Here is a 13,581-nt window from a genome sequence, read left to right as displayed (position 1 = left end):
GGGATGTTCTCTCCTCCATTTCTCCACGGCCTCTCCAAGGCCCAACCAAACTGCAGGCTCTCCCCTTCCAAACCTCCTCTCTGGCAAGAGCAGCCCCCAAGAGCCTCTGCTTTCTTTGGCCCCTCTCGGTAGTAACTGGGTTTTACAGTTTGTAAAGGATCACTGCCTATGTTACGTTATTTAACACTCTCAACACCCTATGAGACAAATGTTACAACCATTTTACAGAGGGAGAAGCCACACATTTAGATGGTTTTAAATGAGTTGCAAAGACCCCTTAACCTGCAACTGGCAGGTCTGGAGCCCAGGTCTTCTGCCTTCAACTGCTCTTAATTTCTACCCTACCTGGCAGATTCCTTTAGGCAGCATCCTACCACTTGACCTCTTAATTTCTGTGGGTGTCAAGGTTGTTAGCTTAACCTTCCCAAGTACTTGATTATAAACTTTGCATTTTGTTTTCCTCCTGTGTTGTCTGTTGTGATAGAATGGTTTATTCACGGTAGTACCAATTCGAATACATTTATTAAATTTATTTATTAAATATATTGTTCACCTAGTGCCTAATTGAAAATGATATTTACCAAAAAAAATTATTTTTCATTTTCTTGGAAATATTGACTACACAAAGTAAGGCACACTTTTCTAGCTTTAGTTCTAAGTTCCAGATTTTGAGAACTGACACAGACGTGGGCCAGGCTAAGCTGGTCTTCCTGATTGGTTTACTGTGAGCATAGGAGGCTCAGGGTAATGAGGGTTTGCGTGCTGTTGTATCTTTAACAAGGCTCTTCATGCAGTCACGTTTTCCCCCACATCAGCTTCTATGTGGGCATTCATTTAGTCTAGGTGCCAGAAGGTCTCAAGATAGCAATAAGTCACTTTTTCTGGAAGGCTGGTGGCCTCATCACTTTCACATTTTCTTGCAGGAAAATTGCAAATGATTAACTGAAGGTACAGAGTCATCTGGAAGGGACATTCAAACGATTTGCACATTGAGTAAAAAACATTACCTTCGCCTCATCCTCCGGATGAATTTTTTTTAGGACCCATCACTTTAACATGCATTGATAGAAACGATCAGGTTGCAAATCTTTAAGCAATTGTTAATTTCATTTGAATCCCAAGGATACCAGCACAGAAGGTTTGGCAAAGGGCATTTCCTATTGTCCTCTCACATAGCTCAGATTTCTTCATCTTTCACAGCAGTCAAGTGAAGCAGCGCTGTTGGATGTGGAGGGAACTGGTGGGCTGCCAGCTGTGGCATTGTGTGGACCTGGAGATATTTCCAATTAGACGAGAGTAGGAGGCTGCCTCTGAGAGAGATGACTACTCCGTTTGTGCTGTGAAAGGGAGGAGAATTTGACCCTCTGGGGAGAAAGTTCACCGTGGAGAAATAGCTACATTCCCATTAAGTCTCCCACAAGGGAACCATGCAGCAGACTAGACTGTAGACCTTCCCTCTCCACGGCTGAGCTGAAGCCGAGCGCGGCGAGACCACGCTGGGTCCCTGTAGCTAACAGAGTTCCCACGGGTGCTTCCCACCTCTGTACTTTTGCACAGTGTCTCCTCCTACCCCAGATGGGAATAGCAGTGGACTAGACACCGAAGAAGAAAATATATGAACCTGAAGATGAATGCATAGCAAAATAAACTCTCCAAAATGTATATCAGAGAGGGAAAAAAAACTTTTAAAAGTTAACTTTTAAAGCCATCAGTGACTTCTGGGACAAATCAGGAAGTCTAACGTACATGCAGTTGGAGTCCCCAAAAAGAGGGAAAGAGGAAAAAGAAAAAAAAATGAAGAAATAATGTTTTCAAATTTTATAAGAACTATAAACCCAGAAATCCATGAATAGCTACAAAACTGAAGGAGGATGAACACAAAGAAAACCATACGAAATCACACCACAATCAAATTCCTGAATCCCAATCGTGAAGAGATCATCTTAAAAGAATCCGGACAAAAAAAAGACATTTTAAATACAAAAAGAACAAAGATAGAGTGACTAGATTTTTAGGAAGAAACGGAAAAAACAGAAGAGAGTGGAACAAAATATTTAACATACTAAAACAAAGAAAAGGATCAACCTAGAATTATGTGCCCAGTAAATGTCTTTTAAATAAAGAAAAACGGAGACTTTTCAGACAAACAAAAGCTAAGATATCCTTTATCAGCAGACTTGTACCGTGAAAAGTGGTAAATACAGTTCTTCAAGATGAAGGAAAATGAAACCTTATGGAAACTTGTATTTATACAAAGAAATAAAGAGCAACAGAAAATTTAAACGTGTGTAAGTATGAAAATTTTTTTAGTTAAAAAATACTCCTTAAAAGATAACTGGCTGTTTAAAGCAAAAATAATAAGAATATATTGTGGGGTTTATAGTATAGAAATAAAATGCATGACAGTAGCACAAAAGATGGGAGGGGAAATGGAAGTATATTTGTAAGGTTCTTATATGTGAGAAATATCATTAAAGGTAGGCTTTTATTATTATTTTTTGCCACACCATGTGGCATGTGAGATCTTAGTATTCCAACCAGGGATTGAACCCATGCCCCCTGCAGTGGAAGCACGGAGTCTTAACCACTGGACTGCCAGGGAAGTCCCAAGTAGGCTTTTATTATTAAAGATGAATATGATAAACTCTAAAACACACAAACACACACACCCTAAAACAAAAGAGATCGCTAATAAGCCAATGGTGGAGATAAAAAAAAAAGAAAATATATTCAATACAAAATAAGGAGAAAAGGAGAAAAAAAGAAACAAAGAAGAGGTGGAAAATATTGTTTAAAAATAGAAAACAAATAAGATGATAAACTTAAACCCAACCATATCAATAATTACATTAAATGTGAATGACCTAAACCTAGGCCATCAATACACTAGCCACTAGCCACGTGGGACTCTTTAAATTAATTAAAATTTTAATAAAATGAACAATTTAGTTCTTCAGTCACACTATCAATATTTCAAGTACTTAACAGCCACCTAGTTAGTGGCTAGCCTATTGGACAGATCATTTATAACATTTCCATCATCACAGAAAGCTCTATCGGAAAAGGCTGGTCTAAATACTCCAGTTAAAAGCAAAGATTATGAGACTGAATTTTTTTTGAAAAGCCATCTTCCAGAAGAAAATATACACACACAAACACATATATATGAGGGTGGGGTAGGGTCAAAAGTTAAAAGATATAAGAAGATTTACCATGTAAATACTAACCGTGAGAAAGCTGGAATGGTTCTATTAATGTCAGACAAAGCAGATTTGTGAACAAGGCACATAACCAGAGATAAAGAGGACCCTTTCAAAATGATAAATGGATCATTTTACTTAAACTCTACGATATTACAGAAGACTTAAACATACTAAAGATGTTTGTACCTCATAACAGAGATTCAAAGCCCATGAAACACTGCACTGGACATACCCTCCTGCATGAAACATCATATGAACAAAATACGTGAAACAATGGCTTTCAAGCATTGGACATCAGACAACAGAGGATAGGGAGCCCTGAAGGACAGGAAATGAACGAGGTGAGCCCTGTAATTGCCTCATCTACAGGCCCTGCTGCAGGGATGGGAAACTCAGGTGGAGCCTGGTGGGCTCCCCGAGGGGAGGAGACAGAGCTAGTGGTCCAAGGAGATGAAAGTGGCTGCGGATTACAGGGCAGATGCCAGAGGAAAGAGAGAGACTCCAGAGATGGACAGCACTCCCCATCAGTTAGTAAGCAGTGCACCGATCAGCGAAAACGTGTAAGCCTGGGGAAAGAGCCACCCAAAAAGATTAGGGGAAACATTATCTGGGGCTGATACAAAACCAGGAATAGCGTCTGCTCACCAGACAGGAAAACCTCATAGTTGAGAGGGCTTTGGATAGAATACTCAAAGGGTCTTGCCTACATAGTGTGCAAAAGCTAACCCTAAATTGATTTCACAGGGCTATACATACACCAGAACTGATCAGATTGTACACTGATATGTGCACAGTTTACTTCATGTTAATTATAGCTCGAAAAGCCACTTTAAAAAAAAGATATATATGAGTGATTTTATGCCAGTAAATCCAACAATAAGGATAAAATGAACAAATTCCTTGAAAAACATCAAGTACTAAAACTGTCTCAAAAAGAAATAAACAACTGAAGAATTGGATATGTGTTTGAGAAATTGAATTCATAATTATAACATTCTCACAAAGAAAATTATAGACATAGATGACTTCCCTGACAAGTTTTCTGAAACATTTAAGGAAGGAATACACCAATCCTATTCAAATTCTTTCAGAAATTAGAGAAGGGAACACTTCCCAGCTTATTTCACGGGGCCAGCATTATCCTGATACCAAAACCAATAGGCAAATACATTACAAGAAAAGAAAATTACAGGCAAACATCACTCATGAACATAAATTCAAAAATCCTTAAAGAATTTTAGGAAATCAATTCCAACTATATGTAAAAATAATAACACATCATGACCAACTGGGTTTTATCCCAGGAATGCAAGTTTCACTTAACATTGGAAAATTCATCAATGTAACTCACCATACTAGCAAACTAAATAATAATGAAAAACCAGTAAGTTTAGGAAAATCATTTGACAAAATTTAAAGCCAACCTGTGAAAAAAACTCTCAGCAAACTAGGGATAGAAGAGAATGTCAACCTAATAAAAGGCATCTATGAGAAACCTACAACTAACATCATAGTAAGAGTAGTGATGAATAAAGAGTACGCTGCCCCCTAAGTTTAGGAATAAGGCAGCGTGTCCATGTTTACGGCTTTTATTCAACATCACACCGGAGATCAAAGCCGGTATAATAAGGCAAAGAAAAAAAGATATAAAAGGCACACAGATTGGAAAGGAAGAACTTCAGCTGTCGTTATTTGGAGACCGTATATTTGTATACAAAGAAAATCTTTAGAATCTGCAAAAAAGCTATTAGAACTGAATGAGTTTAGCAAGGTCACAGGATAAAATTCACAAATCAGTAAACAAAATTAACTGTACTTCCATATACTAGCAACAATTGGAAATTGACATTTAAAAATAATACTGTTTATAGTACCACCAAGACCCAGACATAGTTAGGGATAAATTTACACAAAATATTTCAAAGAAATATACAATGTATACCGTAAAGCACTGCTGACAGAAATGAAAGAACACCTAAATAAATGGATAGTTATATCACGTTCACGGGAAAAAAGACCCTATTATTAAGATGACAATTCTCCTCAAACTGATCTATAGACTTAATACAATCCCTAATTATCAACAGACTTCTTTTGTAAAGTTAGGTAATTCTGAAATTTATATAAAAATGCAAAGAATCTAGAGTATCCCAAGAATTTTGAAAAACAATAAGAAAGTTAGAGTACTATAAAATTTACAGTTATCAAGACAATGTGGTATCAGTGTAAGAACAGATACGTTAACCAATAGAGCCAGAAAAGTGTCTAAATATTATATGCCCACATATCAATTAATTGTTAACTAAGGGGCCAAGGTTATTTAATAGGAAAAAGAGAGTCTTTTCAACAGATGGTCTATAACAACTGGATATTCATAATGAGAAAAAAAATGAAGTTCAACCCCTTCCTCCCAGCATAAACAAATAAACTCATAATGAAACTCAAAATGGATCACAGACCTAAATGTAAAAGCTAAAATCATAAGGCTTTTAGAAGAAAATATTGGGGAATATGTTACTGACTTGGGAGCAGAGAATGGTTTCTTAGAAAAGACACAGAAAGCAATAACCATAAAAAGAAAAATTGAGACGTTACATAAAAAATTGAGACATTTAGGGGCTTCCCTGGTGGCACAGTGGTTAAAACTCCATGCTCCCAATGCAGAGGTCCCAGGTTCAATCCCTAGTCAGGGAACTAGACCCACTGGCATGCTGCAACTAAGAGTTCACATGCCACAACTAGGGAGCCCACGTGCCGCAACTAAGACCTGGTACAACCAAACAAATAAATATTTTTTAAATAAATAAATAAAATAAAAAAGATTGATGATACCAAGTGTTGGCAAGGACGTGGAGTGTGGCAGACAGACTTAAAGATGGTACCCAATGACCCCCTCTTCCTGGTGTTTCAGCCCCTGTGTACTCCCCTACCTTTGAGTGTGGATGGGACCTATGACTTGCTTACATCCAGTAGAATATGGCAAAGGTGATGGGGTGTCACTCTCGTGTTTACATTACAGAAAATTGTGATTTCCATCTTGATGGCCAGCTCTCCCTAATGACCATCTCCTTTGCTGGGTTTGATGAAGGAAGCCTCCATGGGAAGATGCTCATGGGGCAAATGACTGAGTGTGGCCACTAGCCATCATCCAGCAGGGAGCAGAAGCCTCACAGCCCACAGGGAAGTGAATCCTGCGCACAGCCACATGTGCCTGAAAGTGGATCCTTCCCCAGTCGAGCCTCAGATGAGCCCCAGCCTGCCAACACCTTAACTGCAGCCTCGTGAGAGATCCCCAAACAAAGGACACAGTAAACACTGCCAAAATTCCTGACTTGCACACACTGTGTGATAACAAATGAGTTGTTTTAAGCCTCTAAGTTTGTAGTAACTTGTTAGGCAGCAGTGGATGGAACAAATGGACCCATCATACATTTTGGCGAGAGTGTAAAACGTCACAACCGAGTTTGGAAGAGAGTTTGGCAATTCCTTATACATATGCATTTACTTGAAGACCCAGCAATTGCACTCTAGGTATCTATCCAAGAACATTTTTTTATGAACAGCCCCCTCAGGCAGGCTTATAAAAAGGGTACATAAAATAAACCCTTCACATTTTTCTCCAGCCCATGCTTTCCTGGGAAATCCAAGTGTGGCAAAATAAAGGCAATCTAGCTGCGTTTCCATCCCCACAGCTCCTTACCACTCACCTTGGCCAAGCGAGTGAGCAGCGCTTTGTCAAGCTTACCCCAGGTATTCCTGCAGGTAGGTAAGCAGGTGTGGGAGGCTGAATGTTCATTCGCCCACAGACCCTAACGTTATAGGTTTGTGGAGAAGCAAGAATTAACAATCTAACGCTTTGTTTCCAGTACAACATGAACGTTCAAAATTAGCTTTAAATATTGATCCCTCCTGTGTTTAAAACAGTTCAGTAAGATTTCCATCTACCCTGTTTTCTTGTGATCGTGGAGCAGCGGCCCCATGTAGCTGGTCTGGCCCCTTCCCCATTCTGGGGTGGAAAGCTACTCATCTTTGTATCAGAGACATTGCTCAGTTTTCTTCTTCGGTGTTTCTAGAGCACAGGAAGGAAGAGAAAGCTGCTTTGGGGGTGCTGTAGGTCTGTGTGGCTCAACCTGGGAGCAAAAAGACAGCTCAGTGGGGTTGTGAAGGCTGGGGGTAGGGTCGGGGGCCGGGAACAAACACTGCTGTCCTGCTAAAGCTTCCTCTTCCTTCCTTGGGTCATCAGTGGGGACAGACATGGTACAGCCAGGGGCCACACTGCATTCAGTCACGCCTCACACATTTTTTTTTCTTTTTTGCTAGCTGCAAGAAACTTACTTTATCTTTATTTTTTATTGAATTACAGTTGATTTACCATATTGTATTCGTTTCAGGTGTACAGCAAAGTGATTTGGATATATATATTTTTTTTTTCAGATTCTTTTCCATTAGAGGTTATCCCAAGATATTGAATATAGTTCCCTGTGCTATACAGTAGGTCCTTGTTGTTTATCTAACACATTTTTAATAATGCTGCGAATCTCTCCCAAAGCTCAATTCAAGTCAGAATGTGTGTATTCTCATCTACCATAAGGGGTCCTGGACACATCGAAGGGCACAGTGGGCTTTCTCCTGGCCCAAAATGTCTGCATCATATAATTTGTTTTTCTATCGACTTGCTGCTTCACTCCCTTGATCTCCAGCAAGACACATCACACCTTTCTATAACTCAGGACCAAGGAGGGTGTCCCTTGAGGTGCGCAGAGCCGCCGGAAACAGAGAAGCCCTTACTGGGGCCCACGGAGACCCAGCAAGCAGATGGTGAAGCAGCTGGCAAAATCAATGTCAACTGGCACTCAGCGGTCTCTTTCTCGTCTGGCCCTCACGTTTGCTGGGCAGCTCTCCTGGCCCTCACACAGTGCCATCACTGCTGAGACGGCATAGGACAGACAGACGCAGGCCTGCCCCCGGAGGCCGAACACTGGGATTTCAGTTTCAGAATCTGGCCCGCCCCGTTCAGTCCAATCTGACTGCCCCGAGACCAGCCCCTTTCTTCTTGGTTACAACTGCACCCACCCCGCCCCATGGGCCTCTGGAGCTGGCTGCTCTGTTCCCTGGTCCCCAAGTGGCTGCCCCACAAAAATAGCCCAGAACTGAGAGGTTTCCCAGGACGCAGGACTTTTAGTGCTAAATGCAGAGCATCCCGGGCAAACCAGGCTGAGTCAGTCACCCTACTTCAGAATGAAACATTACCTTACAAGGAAGGCAAGGAGGGGTGGAGAAGCTCGGAGCAGCTCCTCACCTGGACCACACGGTGGGTCCATGCACCCCGCACAACTGCACCTCCCTGCAGCGCCTGTGTTCACACACAGACATGGTGGAGTGGAATTTCACAGGCTGTAGCCCAGAAAAGCCAGGCCTCGGTGATGTCTGTAGCCCAAGTGCACAGCGGTCCAGTGGACCCAGACCACAGTGGGTCCCGGTGGCCTGGCCCACACCCGCCCCCCACTCCCTGATTCTGCCCTCAGAGTTACCACCATTCCACCCTCCACCCACATGTCAGTCCCAGAGCCTGCCGGGTCATCCTGGACCTCTGGACGTTTGTTTAGATGGCCCCCTCTGCCTGCCCTACCAGCTCCTCATGGATACCCACTTCTTCATTTCTGCCCCTGCCTTGGCCTTCACCCCTTTTCCCATCACTGTGCCCCCTGCCCTGGGAGGCACTAGGGGCAGTGGTTAAGAGCCCCTAGTGGGACTCAGACCCATTGGGGAAACTCAGGGTTTTCCCATATTGCTTCTTTCCAGGGGAAATTGGCCAAATTAGGCTCTTCAAGCCTCAGTTTGCTCATCTGGAAAATGGGAATAACAATGTCTACCTAAGCCCTCAACTGCCGTACACACTCATTTGTTTACAGGCCTTTATCCCTTGGTTCTTATATCCCGAGTGCCTGGCACGGAGATGTCTGTTGAACGAATAAAGTGGGCTGAAAAGATGAGGGTGTGACTTCTTCTAGAATTGGTTCCTGAGAGCGCACCCTCAGTAAACTTTGGAAGCTGTCGAAGTGACAGGTTTTGCCTTCTCAGCTCAGAGGGTGAGTGACCAGGACATTCTCGCACTCCCCGCGTTCAAGGATGGAATCCAGTTTGGCACACACACAGAGAAGAAGCTTTCCAAAGAGTCCATTCGACATTGCACTTCTAGGAATTTTTGCTAAGGGAATCATCGGAGAGTTATACCAACGTGTCTACACAGGTGGCTAAAATCAGTGCCGTGAATCAGAACAAGGATTATAAATAGCCTAACTAGCCACAGTGGTTGGTAGTTAAATCAATTAAACATGGCGGTGAAGAGGGGCTGCAGCCGGGAGACCGGGAACCCAGGTCCTGAAGCCGGACTTCCCAGCGTCTGTCCTCCTCCTGCCACGGACCAGCTGTGCCACCCTGGGCAAGTACTTCACATTTCTGTACCTCTGTAGCCTCACGGTAAAGTGGAATGCATCAGGCTTTTGCTGTGGCTTAGCTACTTTAATTGTCTTCCTACCATTGAAAGTCATATTGTAGGAGGTTAATGACATGAGAAAATTTTCACAAATATATTATTAATTTTTCTAAAACAGGATACAAAACTGAATATTTAGCACAAGCCTAATTTAAATGCTAAAGTGTAGCTTTTAGAACTAGAGGAATAGGTGTGATAACCATCAATGGTTATCTCTGGGCAGTAGAGTTACAAGCGACTTTTCTTTTGGTGCTTTTCTGTGTTTTTCGTTTTCTGCAATAAACAGTGTCTGGCCACATTCATGCTAAAATGATACGGTGGGTAGCACGGTGACCGCGGGGAACCTTGAGTGGGGAAGGGCGCCCAGGTGTGAGTCCCTGCTCCCCCCAGCATCTGTGGGTCCACATAGCCCTTCCCCTCCCTTGTGGAGTGAAAGGGGGCAGAGGCAGACCTCCCAAAGCCCCTCCAACCCCCGAGCTCCTCCGAAGGGCACAGTTCCTATGCAGAAGTGGGCCAGCTGCTTGTAGAGAGACAGCATAGAGAGCAAGCGGGGTGAAAAAGTTACCTTTAATTAAATGACGTGGAAGTCATCCTCCACACAAAGGCTGATTCTGACCTCTCTGCTAGTCCAACATGAAGGCCTGGGACGAGCCTCCCACCCTCACCTAAGGGAGTTTGTAATTGATTGTTGAAGCGTTTCATGAAGGCTGCTTTAAAATGCTTGTCAGATGATGCCGACATCTGATTCATCTCGAGGTTGGCGTTAGTTCGCCGTCTTTTCTCGCTCAAGTGGAGGTTCTTCTGCTTCTCGGGTGATGTCACAGTGAGTGGTATTCGATTGTGTTCTGGGCATGTTGTCTGCTTGGTTTGGAGATTCTGCTTTCTGCTTCCTCGTTAAATCTTTTTTTTTTTAATTTATTTATTTAATTTATTTATTTTTGGCTGCGTTGGGTCTTCGTTGCGGTGAGTGGGCTTCTCATTGTGGTGGCTTTTCTTGTTGCAGAGCACGGGCTCCAGGCATGTGGGCTTCAGTAGTTGTGGCTCACAGACTCAGCAGTTGTGGCTCGCTGGCTCGAGAGCACAGGCTCAGTAGTTGTGGCGCACGGGCTTAGTCGCTCCGCGGCATGTGGGATCTTCCCGGACCAGGGATCGAACCCGTGTCCCCTGCATCGGCAGGCAGATTCTCAACCGCTGCGCCACCAGGGGAGCCCTCGTTAAATCTTGTATTTCCGTAGGCGGTCACCTGTTTGCATTTAGCAAGAGGTCCCGGCCTACTTGTAAGGGATGTGCTTCCAATGACAGATTTTTCTGAGCATTTGGGGTGTTATTTTGATGCTTGATGTAGTAGGTGCTGCTACGGCCCCCTGGGCTGGGGGTGGTGTGGAGGTGGGTGGAGTGCCTCTGGGTGAAGGACGGAATCTTAGACCTGTGGGGACAGAGAGGCTTCCTGAGCCAGGCTGCTTGTTGTGGTGGGATCCCCCTTGCTGATGTCCCCCAGAGGTCCCCCCATCGCGCTGTGGGCAACTGGAGTCCCAGGTCTGATGGGGGTGAATGCCAAGGAGAGGAACTGGAGGTGAAGAAGGGGCGATTCTCAGGAGGACGCTGCAGGCAGACGTGGGCAGCCTGCAGGTGTGAGGTTCACAGCAGCTTCCCTCTGAGGACCACTCGCCTAAAAGTGTAGGCAGTGGACCTAGTAGGTGGCAGCTTCTGAAAATGTTGTCGGCTGAGACGGTTGGCAGGAGCTCCCAGCGTTTCTTGGGACTCCCACCAGGTCCCAGGTGAGCTCCTAGAAGCTCTGGCTGCAGAGCTGCAGGCTGAGATCCCCTGCTCTCTGTCCCTCCGGCTGTCCCAGTGACTGCAAAAGTCCCAATTCTGTGCTTCTTCATCTTGAAGCTGTGGCTTGCTTTCCTGAACTGTGTTTCCATTCACTGTATGTTTCTGGTTTGTTTTTTTCTTCTGGGCTCAAGGAAGGAATATATGGCCATGCAATTGGGGTTGACCACTCAAATGTGAGGGAAATTGACACATGACCCTTAGAGGAAGAAGCTGGAAGAGGCACTGCACCATTCACTACGTTCTCTTCCCTCTCCATGCTCTGATGGTGGCTCTGTCATCCAGACCATCACTGGGCACGTAGCTCGAGTGAGAAGTAAACGTGCCGTGTGCTTGAGTTTGTTACAGCAACATAACCTTACCTATCCTGACTGACACAGAAACAATAAATATGGAGATAGGCCAAGACCCTAGTGCAGACACTTCACATCACTGCATGGGTTATACAGTTTGAAGGTGACATATAATTTCAAATTACAGCCTGAATGAGAAATCTGAAGGGGAATCTGCCCATCTGCTAAGAACAGCAGTAACGTATAACTGAATCACTTTGCTGTACAGCAGAAACTAACACAACATTGTAAATTAACTATACTTCAAAAAATAAAAATAAAAACAACAGCAACAAAAACACAGTTCCTCAACTGTCTGCATTTGGAAGATTGGAAGTTTGGGATTCAGGAACCTTTTTTCCTCCAGTCATTCAAAAAGTATTTCTTGTGCAACACCTATGAATCAGGTACAGGGGTGGATGTGAAGAGTAGAAAGATGAATAAATACAGCTCCTGTTCTCCAAGAGCTTGTCATCTAGCTCTGCAGATCGTCTGTAGCCAAGTGGAAGACGTGTGATATGTGGGGAAGGAATCATATTCATCCATTTCTCCAGCATCTGCCGTGCACCAGCTCAGTGTGCGTTGAAGCCTCGCCACAGCCCCATTCATTGGGGATTATGGTCCCAGTATTAGATTTGAAGGAATCAAGGCTCAGAGTGGGTAAGTAACTCATCTAAGATGACCCAGCTGGAGTGGCAGAGCCAGAATTCAAGCACAGACTGGTTTACCTCCTAAGCCTAAGCTCTTTTAACACCCATGGCATGGTAAGTGTTAGAGACATGGCCCCGGTGCCAAGGGAACCGAGACTGGGCCCACTGCTCTTGTCCTATGGTTTGGGGAGTGTCAGATCAAAACACTCTGTCCTCAGACCAGCTACAGAAAGCCTTGGTGCAAGAGAAAAGCTTTGCTCCTCAGGATTCCCAGAGGTCCCCAACCCTTCAAAGGTGGGGACCTGGGACACCAGCCCTTCCTGTGGGTCTGTGTGTATCTCGCATGGAGGGAGGCTACAGAAAGTGGACATTCTCTGAGAGCTAATCTTCCACCAGGCTCTCTCCAGCAGCACGGATCTGCCTTCAGTTCACGGATTCCAAATGAAAGTGTCCTTCTAGCACCCAAGGAAGGAAGCATGAAGGCCCTTTGGTGGCCTCACACTAAGACACTAGGAAGCTTCCAGAAGCAAAAAAGAGAACTGGAGGTCAAGACTCTGATGGATCCTGAGCCAGTGGGGCTTGTTGAGTATGTGGGAGGAGCAGCCCTGAGGCTGAGAGCAGAGGCAGGCTCCCCCGCCGCTGCGAGGGTTAGGGAGCCAGCGACGCCAGGCACGTCATGCGGCCCACACTCCTGAGAAGGTTCAAGGGGCATCTTGTCTGCATGGTGCCTCCTAGTGTCCAAAGTGGTCAGGACGGGCTGGTCATCCTCATTTTGCAACCCAGGAAAGCTTGCCCGAACCAGTTAAGTGGCCTGCCCTGGTCCAAGCCAGTGTCCTTCCTCTGCACCCAGAGATGACCTCTCAGGCTTGAACTAGGGACCTGAACTTCAAAGTGAAGTTTCCATGATGGTTCAGACAAAGATGGGGTGTCCTGCGCTGGGCTTCTCGGCTCTCCCGGGTCCTTCAGGCATTATCAACTAACGCTTAGCTAAAGAATCAGAAACGAGTATCAATTTCCCCAGTGAGAGGGCTACAAGACCCGCAGCATCCCATTTTTCAAGGCCTTGG

This window comes from Delphinus delphis, chromosome 12, assembly GCF_949987515.2.
Source record: "Delphinus delphis chromosome 12, mDelDel1.2, whole genome shotgun sequence".
In the NCBI taxonomy this organism is placed as follows: Eukaryota; Metazoa; Chordata; class Mammalia; order Artiodactyla; family Delphinidae; genus Delphinus; species Delphinus delphis.
The sequence above is the reverse complement of the archived record's forward strand: the minus strand, read 5'-3'. Positions refer to the sequence as shown.